This window comes from Trichosurus vulpecula, chromosome 2 (assembly GCF_011100635.1).
Source record: "Trichosurus vulpecula isolate mTriVul1 chromosome 2, mTriVul1.pri, whole genome shotgun sequence".
In the NCBI taxonomy this organism is placed as follows: domain Eukaryota; kingdom Metazoa; phylum Chordata; class Mammalia; order Diprotodontia; family Phalangeridae; genus Trichosurus; species Trichosurus vulpecula.
Genome location: NC_050574.1, coordinates 36,625,445 through 36,636,330, shown reverse-complemented (window position 1 = coordinate 36,636,330; position 10,886 = coordinate 36,625,445). Strand labels below are relative to the sequence as shown.

General features: G+C 56.3%; 1 protein-coding gene across 2 annotated transcripts in view; it reads left to right on the top strand.

Moving 5' to 3' along the window:
• The first annotated feature begins 1,109 nt into the window (after nucleotides 1–1,109).
• The window catches only part of AKT2 (AKT serine/threonine kinase 2), a 42,224-nt gene continuing 32,447 nt past the window's right edge, over nucleotides 1,110–10,886 (top strand). Inside the window, exons 1-3 of one of the 2 annotated variants that reach the window (XM_036745848.1) lie at nucleotides 1,148–1,282; nucleotides 6,408–6,512; nucleotides 7,304–7,396. The gene's annotated coding sequence lies outside the window, so the exon portion shown is untranslated. Of the gene's footprint in view, nucleotides 1,283–6,407; nucleotides 6,513–7,303; nucleotides 7,397–10,886 lie in introns of both variants that reach the window. The other variant, XM_036745846.1, reaches the window with a different exon arrangement.

Sequence of the window (10,886 nt, the reverse complement as noted above, 5' to 3'; positions counted from 1 at the left end):
CCTTTTTATCCCTCTCCGGAACCATTTTGGAGTAGCCGGGGTGCACTCGAAGAACTGGAGTGCTAGGCTTTGGTCTCTGTTGGACCTTGGCCAGAGAGAGCCAGGGGAGGGGGAGAGGTGCTGATCTTGCACCTGGATGGGCGGTGGAAGTGGCTACCCTCGGCCATATCAAGGGTGGCCCTGAGGGGCAAGCTGATGAAGCCGAAGGGGACCTCCCTGGACCCCAACCCCCTCAATTTACAGATGGGGAAACTGAGGCCCAGAGACAGAAAAGGACTTTCCCCAGGTCACACAGATAGTGACCGGCGAAGAGGACACTGAACAAGGCCTCGGACCGGATCCAGTGCCCCCCGCCCGGGAGGAGATGGTCTGGGATTGATGAAGGGGCTTTTGGAGAAGGTGTAGCCTCCAGCCGTGGGCTCCGTGGCCGTGGGGTCAGAGCGCTGAAGGATGGCCCGGATCGGCCTCCTCACACCCACTGGCGTCCAAGGCAGTTCCAGACCTGGCACCCTGGTGACCGCCCTTGTCATAGCTAAAGCGCTCCCGGCAGAGAAGGGTGCCCCGCCCGGCCCACTCTCCAGCTCCATGGGGCGGTGCCACGTGCGTCATGACCACGCCGTCCTAGGCTGCCCTCGCGCGGCTGTATGAGCCACCGGCTCCGGGGTGAGAGCCCAGGTCCTGGAGCGTCCCGGAGGCGCCGCGGCTCTCGAGGCAAGCTGCGCCTACGCACCTCGCTGCCCCCAACAGGCAAAGTGTCACTTTTCCCCTTTTTTTCCGTCTTATGCGCCTGCGTGGTCCCTTCTAGAGGCCACACACCAGGCCACACCGGTTTCGTTCCTCGTCGCCCCCGCTTTCCACAGCTGCGCCGGCGCAGCAACCCTGACAACTTCCCAGAGTCCTTCAGCCGAGAGTCTGCGCGCTTGCAGCTTTCCGGACAGCCCCGCCTCCCCTTCCCTTCCCCCGCTCCGAGCGTCTCGGTCGTCATCCCTTACGTCAGTTCCTGTTTGTGGCAGGAGGGGGCGGTCCTTCCGGCCAGGGGGCGGGCGGCGGGCGGGGGAGGCGAGCCGCGGGCCGGGGAGGGAGGGCCGGGAGGGAGGGAGGGGAGGAGCGCGACGGGAGGGGGGCGCGCGCTCCGTAGCTGCTGCGCGAGCCGTTGGGGCCTGACGCGGAGGACGATCCACGGCCACCCGGCACCCGCAGAGCCGCCGTAGGAGGTAGCGGTCGGACGGCTATGGGCGGGAGCCGGCGCCCGCCGAGGACCCGCAGCGGCCGTCGGTGACAGGTGAGGGAGGGGGCGGTGGCGCCGGGGCCCCTCCCCTCGGGGAGCCCGGGTGGGGGCGGGGGAGCCCCTGATCTGGAGGAGGGGGCGCGGGCCGGACCCGGGCCGGGGTCAATAACCAGGGGTGGGGCGGGGGGCCAGGCCGACCCTGACCTCGGCTAGGGGGGGTCCTCTCTCCCCTCGGCCCCTGTGCTGGGCCCTCGTGTGCCCGGGTGGTCTCTGCGACATCGCTCCTGCCCGGGGGCTGGCACTCCACCACCCCCAGGGTCTGGGGGAGGCCATTCTCTGTGGGTGAATCTCTCCCCCTACCCCACCATTGTCTCCGCCGCCGTCAGGGTTTGTTTTCCTCCTTTGGCAGCTCCTCGTGGAAGCGGGTTGGGGTGGGGGGGGCAGTCAGCTGGGGGGCCATGGGCCCGGGAATCAACTGGGGGAAGCAACGGGGCCGGGCGCAGGCCGGCGGGGGGCAATTGGGGGGTCACTGGCCTCTGGGGCAGCTGGGGAGCACTCAGCTGAGGGGCCGCAGGCGGGGAGGGGGACAGTTGGGGAGGTCATGGGCCCCAGAGGCAAATGGGGGGCAGTCAGCTGGGGGGCCGCAGGCGGGGAGGGGACAGTTAGGGGTGGGGTCGCGGGCCCTGGGGGCTGCAGGAGGGGTGTAGGATAGGGGGCAGTTAGCTGGGGAGCCGCTGGGCGGGAGGAGGGCCGGCCCACCTGCCCAGGCTCTGTGGGTGCTGTCCGGGGGTCCCCCCACGCCGGCAGCCTGTGCTCCTCCGTGCTCGCTGGGTGACCGGGCAGCTGGCGTGTTGGAGCTGCCTCTTTGCGGTCAGAGGGGAAGCGCCGTTTCCTCCAGTGTAAGTGCCCCTTCTCTTGGCAGTGCCACAGAGCCACCGCTTCCGTGGAGGCTATCTCATTGAGAGATTTCCCCATGTGTCGGCTGAGCTGGGGAGAGTTTCCCCTGGAGGATGTTGGTGGTGGCGATCTGCCCCACCGAGGCAGGAGGAGGGGGAGGAGACACTTTCCTCGGGGGAGGGAGGTGGGAAGTGTGCAAACAGCTGGTTCCTCAATGTGGCCTACTGGAAAGAATCCAGAAGACTTGGGTTCAAATTCTGATTCTCTGTTACCAACGACCTTGATGACCTTGGACAGAAAATAGTCCTAACAACTGACTTCATTTATCATTTTGACAATAATGATGGTGGTCACTGGTTTTATATAGCATTTTAAGATTTGCAAAGGTCTTTCCATGAGTTATCCTCTTGGAGGCGCACTGCAACTCTGAGGCAAATGCCACTGGCATGATTCTTTCCATTTCACAGTAGCAGAAGCTTGACTGAGTAGCCTGCCCAAAGTCTGTGCAGCCACATGTGAGGCAGGAGCCTGATTCAGAACTTTCTGAATCTATACCTGGCACTTGAACCACGGGGCCTCAGGTTCCTCATCTTTAATATGGTCAGGTTGAATGACCTTTCCAGCCCTAAACCCTATAAACCCTAGCCTTGTCTAGAGGCAGCTCGGAATCTCCCCTGAACCTCAAGGGATGACCATCGCCGCAGTCCTCTAGCTGACCTACAGGTAATTAGAGACAATTCTTGGCCATCCTTCAGGGCTGCTGCCTCTTTCAGGTGATGTTGGCTTGGGCTTGGTAAGCAGGTCCTTGATGCTAGGAAAGTCCTTGTCATTGACCCATCAAGAAGCCCTCCCAGGGTTGGGGGCACCCGCCTTTTGGTTTCTCCATCTTCAGTGGTTGTAAAGGAGTCCAGCAAGAGCTGCTTTGGGTTTGTCCTTACCCCTAAAAAGGGACCATTTGTGCCCTGAGCACTGTAGGGGGTCTAAGGCAGGTCACTCTTGGGAGCCATCCTGTTCATTTCTCTGTCTACAAAGAGGCTTCATCGGCTACAGCTTCATCCTCCTTTCTTACCTGGCCCAGTGCTTTGGCTCCAGGGTCCTTTTTCTCTTTTCTCCTTTGACTTCCAAGCACTTCTTCATCACAAGCTGCTCAGCAGGACCAGCTCTGCTCTGTGTGTGTGTGTGTGTGTGTGTGTGTGTGTGTGTGTGTGTGTGTGTGTGTGTGTGTGTGTTTGGGAAGATAGGAAAATAATCCCTACCCGCCTTGAGTTTCTAGTCCAGTTAGGGAGACACCCCCACCCCCCACTCATTCAACAAACATTTCCTAAGCACCTGCTTGGCCTGGTGTCCTTTTCGGGAGGGACTGTGCCCTCTCAGAACTCCTAATTAATTAAAGGAAATAAGACCTCCCCAAATAAACACCATTGTAGAATTTGCTAAATGTGTATGGAGAGACATAGAGGAAGTTCCATGGGAGGCCCAAGGAGAGAGAGAACAGAGCAGCCAGCAAAGTGTTCTCCATTGATCCTCACAACAGCCCCAAAGAGGCAGGCACCATTCTTCTCATCCTCGCTGCCCCTGCTCAGTGGCCAAGGTGGGGAGGTGGGAACCGGCCTCTCCCCACTCCGTGCTCAGCTCTCTTTGGCCCTGGCCTGCATGAAGACTGGAGATGTTCTTCTTGTCATCACTTTTCTGGTGCAGGCAGGAGAGAAAAGATTCTTCTCGACAATTGTAATCGCTAACACATGGAGTACTTTTAGGTCTGCAAAGTCCTTTATGTGGGTTCATTCACCTGATCCTCCCCACAACCTTGGGATCGAGGTGTTATTATCCCTATTTTACAGATGAGGAAACTGAGGTAGACAGGTTGAGTGACTTGCCCAGGGTCATACTTCAAGTTGAGTGCTTGAGGTAGGATTTGAACTTGGGTCTTCCTCATTCCAAGTTCAGCACTCTTGTCTGTTGTGCTTTCAAATATTTGAATGGTCTCATGTGGAAGAGGTATTAGCTGGATTCCCCTGGGTCTTAGAGAGTAGAAGGAGGACCCAGGCCACCAATGGGAGGCCCTTTGAGCTATTTTTCAAAGGATAGCGGTTTCCTCAGGGTGGGAGTGAGCACCACATCTCTAGAGCTCTTTGAGCAGAGCCAGACTGGCCTCTCACTGGACATGTTGGGGGGGGGGTGCTGACTCAGATGATCCCTGCTGTCACTTTGGGTTCTTATGTTCTGTGAGTCTGTTTGAAAAGACACACATGGAGCCATTTGAAGCTAAGCAGGAGGATAGACTGCGTGAAGTTGGGGTGGGAAGGAACTGAGTAGGGATTAATGATCCACTTGCTGGGGGCGGGGGTGGGGGGTGGGGGGGGCATCCTCTCCCTGGCTTAGGAAGGCCATGCAGGACACTGGATCTCTCTGACTTGCATGTCTTCTCTTGATCTTCTGATCTGGGTCCTCCCCACCCAACCTGATGGTTGGGTCCAGTTCATTTCTTCCTTTCTTCGAGGGAGCTCTCTGGGCCTTTGTGCAGGCCAGGGACCCTGTGAGCAGGCCAGGGATCCTTTGGGCAGGCCAAGGACCCTTCACGCAGGCCAGGGACCCTTTGTGCAGGCCAGACTCTTTGAGCAGGTCAGAGATCCTTTGGGCTCTGCCTCTCCCTGTCTCTGGCCCAGCCCTGTCCAGCTCTCACTGCTTCACTCAGTTTGATGTTATATATTAGCCTTAACCTCCTTTTTCAGAAGGAATCTGCCTCCTGCTGAACACCTTCCATGGCAGTTGGAGTCAGGAGTTAGCAGAAGCTCCATTTAACTCTCCCTCCCTCGTTCAAAGTCTGCCATATTGGCTTTTCAGTTGGAAGGGGCCTCAGCGGCCCAGGCCCAGGCAGCTCACCTGCCTCTGCTTGCCAAGGGCCCAGGAGCAGACCCCAGCATCTACTCCTCACACTTTCGGATCGCTTTCAGTTGGAGGGAGTCCTTCCGGCTTGAAGCCTAACTTGGCCTGGTTTCAGCCGACCCCTCTTGCTCCTGGCCTGGCATCACTTGTGCCCCTTTAGTTCCTGGCCAGTGGTGAGGTCCCTGGTGGCATCTTGGCTCTCTGCGCTTCTCCCTGCCCCTCCTCCTCTGCTCATTATCCTTTGGCCTCTTCTTTGCCCTCCTGCTCAGGTCTCTATCCCTTCTGGCAATTCCTTTGTTTTGGACCACGGCTGCTCCTGGGTATCTGTCCCCTGCCTCCCACCACAGTTAGCGGCTTTTTATTTTTATCTGCAGTGAAGTCTGGCCAAGCTTGGCTTTCATCTGGAGGACAGTCTGTCACCCAGGCTTGGTGGTCTTCCCCTGCTTCATTGGCTCAGTCATTGTCACAGAGCCTTTCAGGAGAAAAGGGATTCTTCACCCTTCTCCTAATTGCTTTTTTAGGAAGAGACTGACTTGGAGACAAGCTTTCCAGAGAAAGGACTTGTTCTGGGGCATGGAGCAAGTCATGGGCAGAACTCAGCTGGTACCCTGGGCACCTGGAACAAGTCATGGGCAGAGCCTAGCCTGGCACCCTGGGCACCAGACAAAGCCACCTTTTTGAGATGTGTGCCCAGGAGGAAAGAGCCCTGTGACCTTGGACCAACTTCTCTGGAGTTGGAGGACCTGGGTTCAAATTCTGACTCCATCACTTAGTATGGCAACATTATTTAGCCTCTGTAGGCTTCACTTTCGTCATGTGTACAATGAGGGGTTGGCTTCTCCCTTTAGTCCTGGGACCATCTGTTACCTTTTGGGGCCTTGGTGTCCTCAGTGTGACTCTCTAGATCAGCAGGGATTTGTGAAAGGTCTACTAGGTGCTGAGCCGCTCTGCTAGGGGCTGGGGATACGATAACCAAAGAATCTCTGTCCTCAGGGAGCTGGTGTTCTACTAGGGAAATAGTGTGATAGACATGAGGTTCACAGGAGAGGAGGGAGCAGGAGCAGCAGGAGGGCTGGGTGGCCTGGGGAGGTGGGTTGGCTTCCAGGAAAGTGGAGCACATGGTCCTGGAGGCTCTCTCTCAGCCTCAGATTCTGTGACTGGACTTTGTTGGGGCTGCAGAGCAACTCGGGGCTCTCTCCTTGGGAAGGACCCTAAGCGGCCGCTGCCTGCGCCAGAGAGGCCGGAGCGGGGGTGGGGTTGGCTGTGGCAGCCTCCTCCAGATGAAAGACCGGGAGGAGGAGGCCCCAGTTGGGGGAAGCAGACCTGGGCATAGGCCGGGCCTCGGGGAAGAGGAGGAAGGGAGCTTGCTGAGGATCGCCTCTCCCGTCGTCCACAGGGAGGGCAGGGCAGCCCCGCCAAGGCACAGCAGGAGCCCCGTTCTCTGGCGTGGCCAGGTGGACAAGAAGCAGCAGTCATTCAGAGAGGTGGCAAGCCGCTGCAGGTTGCAGGTTCTTCCCCCCTCCCCCACCCTTTCCAGGCCCTCCATCTGTCTGCCCTTGAAAGCCCCGCCACGGATGGCATTTTGAGGGGAGGGGAGAAGGCCAGGGTATTTATTTCCTGCCTTGGGCCTGTTACTCTGACTCAGTTCAGAAACCATCCCTCCCTCTAGAAGACCAAGCTCCCTGAGGCCCGGCTATGTTTCTCTGCCTTCTCTCTTCCCTTCCCTTCCCGCTCCCCAGGGCCAGGTGCACAGTAGGTGTGCTTACTGACCTGGCTCTTCCTGTGACTTCTTGTCGTGTGTGTGTGCACGCGCACGCTCGTGCCCTCATGCATGTGTGTGGTCCTCAGCCAGCTGATGGGCGCTGAGGCCTCTTTGGAGCCTGTCTCCCAGCAAGGATACTCACCCCAGCCCCTCCTGGCTGGGCAGAGCCCATCCTCATGCCGCTCTTCCCTCCCCCTCCCCCAGGCCTGTGCAGCCTGGGGTATGGTAGACCTTCTCTTGGAGGCAGGCATCTCGCAAGTGGCTCTTCTGGGGACCTGACATCCTCTTGCCTCATTTTATAAAATGTCTCCCATGTATTCTGTTAGCAGGTTCTGTTTTCATGGTCCCAGTGTTTGGGGATCTGCCCCCCACCCCCACTCTACCCTGTAACAAAGGACAGTTAAACTAAGCCGGGCATGTGGCCTTCAGCCCCCTCTGGCCCTCACCTGCCGTCTGCTGGCCACTCTTTGGGATCATTCTTGGTTGTCAGTTACTTCCTGTTGTCCATCTTTTCCTTTGTGTTGTTTCAGGGGCTGTCCAGTCTATATCAGCTGACATAACTTCCCACATTCCTCTGGATTCTTCCTGTCTGTTATGTCTCCTGAACCGTCTGGTGTCACAAGGTGCCTAGCCATTCCCCAGTCAATGGGTACCCACTTTGTAGTTATTTGCTAGGGATCCTTTGTTAAATCTAGAAACTTCAGTTGTGCCTTTGATCTCCTGGGAGTATATGCCCTAAACACATTTACACCCCTCACCCCCACATTACAGCTCAGGGTCTCAGAGCTCTGGACATCGAGCAAGAAGATAGATGTGTGCCTGGGAGATACACAGGCTGGTTTTCTAGGTTGGAGGCCAACATGGGGCATGTCATTTGGGGCTTTTTTGTTCTTGCAGAATTTCTCTGTCCCTTCCAAACCTGGCGCCGAACTGGGTCCCAGAAGCATCCTGGATGGCCAGGAGCCTCTTTCTGGTTTTCTGCATCTCGGGCCCACCAGTAGCTCTGGAGAGGTCACCTATGGGGGGAAGGGGCCGGGTGGGGTGCTGTTTGCTCAGCCCTCTAGGCCATACGCTTTCCAGCGTCCCCTGCCTCCCCCACACTGCCATGGGCTTATCAGAATGCCTTCATGTAGTCTCCGAGATTTGGTTTGCCTCAAGGAGGAGGAGGTTCATTCCTGTTTGCTCCTGGCCTGTCCCAAAGCTGGGCTCCAGTGACCTGCAGCTCTGCAGAAGGGCCCATCTGTAGGGCACCATATCGATGATGGTCATGGAGCAATTGGAAGGTGGCAAAGGCCCTGATATCTCATGGTTCATTGATGCTCCCAAGCCTAATTATCACAAGAGGAACAACTGACATTTACATCATTTTTCTTCTGTGCCAGGCCCTGGGATAAGGCTTTTAATAGTATCTCATTGGGGATGAGGGCTTGGCTAGGGGGTGGCAAGCCTGGTCATGGCCCAGGGTGGGATTTATAGCCAGGACCTCTTTCCTGACTCCCAAATACAGCCTTCTGTGCCCACTTCAGTGCTGCTGCCATCTCCCGTTGGAGGCTCTTCCTGAGCATTTAGTACCAAGTGTGGGAACTCGGGGGTCTGGGGGGAAGGAGAGGGAGGCAGAGAAGAGCCAGCCCAGGGAATGGGCAGTTTAGCTTCTGGGAATCAGGGGTTAATCCGCAAACACTAAGTACCTATAAGAAATGTCGACTGGCACTAGGGTGGCAGATAGAAAGGTGAGATGTAGTGTGTCCATAGATAAGTAAATATAGGGGATATACTGAATCTGTATGCAGTGACCAGAGCAGGGCTGGGAGAGGCACAGGGGGAGCCAGGAAAGGTCCCTTGGAGAAGCCTGAAAGGCAGCTGGTAGGGACTGGTGGCAGTTGTGAGAAGTAGAGACACGGCAGGCGGGGGCTTCAGCCTGAGCAAAGATGTGGAAACAGGAGATTGAGAATGTTATGTCTGGGAAGCAGCATGAAGGCCATCTGAGGAAGTAGGAGAATGACTGGTCACCAAGAGCATTGTGTCTGGGGGTGTCTACAAGGCCCAAAACAAGGTTTAGTTTGCCAGTCCCATTTTGAGTTCAGTTCAACAAGCTTCATTAAGTGCCAGGCACTCTGCAAGGCCTTGGGAATACAAGGACAAGCCCGAGAGCCCCTGCCCACCCAGAGTTTACAATCTACTTGTGGGAGGGGGGGGCGGTGCGCTGGAGCAGTGTTTGCAGGGAATGTGGAATCCCAGGTTTAGATCTGGAATGGACCTCAGAGGCCATCTGTGTACACTGCTAAGGTTGTGCCAAACATCACTGGGTGCCCAGTTGTGCTCAGGGTCCTGGTCTAGGCAGCATGGTGGCTTCCAAGAGCCAGGAGACAGTCTTAAATGTCTAATAGCAAGAGACAGAGGAGAATTAAGACGTGTGTGCAGGTAACAGTAGTGAAAGGGAAGTTGTGACAAAGGCTTCAGGAGAGACAACCTAACTTTAGGCGGTGTGCCATCATAGAAGGAGAATTGGGTTCAGGTCCTACCGTTTTCAGTCTTGTCACACCCATTGTTTCTCCCATTTGTGCACTCTGATCTGGCCAATTGTGTTTTGTGCTGTTCTTCACCCACAGCACTCCCACCTCCCATCTCTGGGCCTTTGCAATGGCTGTCCCCCCTGCCTGGAGTGCTCTCCCTCCTGACAGCGGCTTCTTCAAATTCCTCATTTCCTTCAAAGCTCAACTGAAATGCCACCCTTGACATGGAAGGCTTTGCCGATTCTCCTCAGCGGCTGCTGTCTCCCTCTCCTCAGATGACTGTGTACCTCTTTTACATCTTCTCATGAGTGTATGTGTTGTCTCCCTAAAAAGTTCCTAGCAAGGAGGGATTGTTTCATTCTTTGTCTTTGTATCCCCAGTGGCTAGCACCTAGTAGGTGCTTGCAACGTGTTTGTGATAGAGTCCCAGCGTTTAACGCACAGTGGGTGCCTGCTAAGTGCTTGTTGGTGATAGAGCCCTAGTACTCAGCTGGGTGATAATGGGTCAGTTCCTTCACTCCTTAGAACCTCAGGTTTTACAGATGTAAAATGGAGCTGTTGGTGTGGCTTGAGAGGCTGAGCCTGGGAGGCCTGGCTGGCATCTGCTGGTGCTCCTCTGGTTCTGTTCCTGCTGCTCCTTGCGAGCAGGACCTGGCACATAACAGGCCTTTAAGTAAGAGATGCTTGTGGCTGGAGTGAGCTGGACTAGAGAGAACGTGGGGCCCTTTCAGGCCACCTCTTCTTTTGTAGATGAAGCAGGTAGGGAGTGGAAGAAGTGGGATTTAACCAGAGCCTTCTGCACCAGGCCCCGAGAGGTGCTCAGATTTGGCTAAGGGGCCATTGTGAGGCATCCGTAGAACAGAAGGACGTGAGCAAAGGTAGAGAGGTGGGAAAAGCGTCAAAAAGGGACAGAGTCTGGGCAGGGGGCGCCCCAGAGGCCTTCAGATTCAGGCCCTTTATCTCATGCATGAAGAAACTGAGGGAAGTGACCTGCCCAGAGTGTTGCACGTTGTCCATATCAGAATCAGGATTCTAACTTGGGGCCATGACTCTAGAGCCAGGCCCTTTCCACCATGCTCTGCTGTCTCCCAAAACTCAGGGTTTGCTTAAGGATGCTGTGTGTGATTCAACTATACTGGACTAGTGGGAGAATGAGACTGGAAGAAAAGTAAGTTGAGGCTAGACTGTGCAGGGTGATGGTTTCTGGCTTAAGCAATTTAGCCGCTTTTGGAGACTTCTGAGCGATGTGAGGAGAGCCTTTGAAATAGATGTCTGACATTGAAGGCCACAGAGATCGGAGAGGAGCTCCTGGGAGCAGGGAGCCCAGTCAGGAGACGAGAGCAGTGGAAGTTGGAACTCGGATCAGAGTCGAGGGTGCCCAAAGGAGGGGATGGGGTGCTGCTCTGATGGACAGGGAGGGAGAATCTCATGTGTGCACCTGGGCCTTTGGGCTGGAGCTTTCTCATTGGCTGATTTGTTGGAGGTGCAGATGGAGGAGGTACCCAGATGCCCCTCCAGCCGATTCTCCAGCAGCTGGTAATGCCCCCATCCCTGTGGGAAGCTGCCTTCTGGCTATGACAGCCTTTCTTGAACTGTCAGGT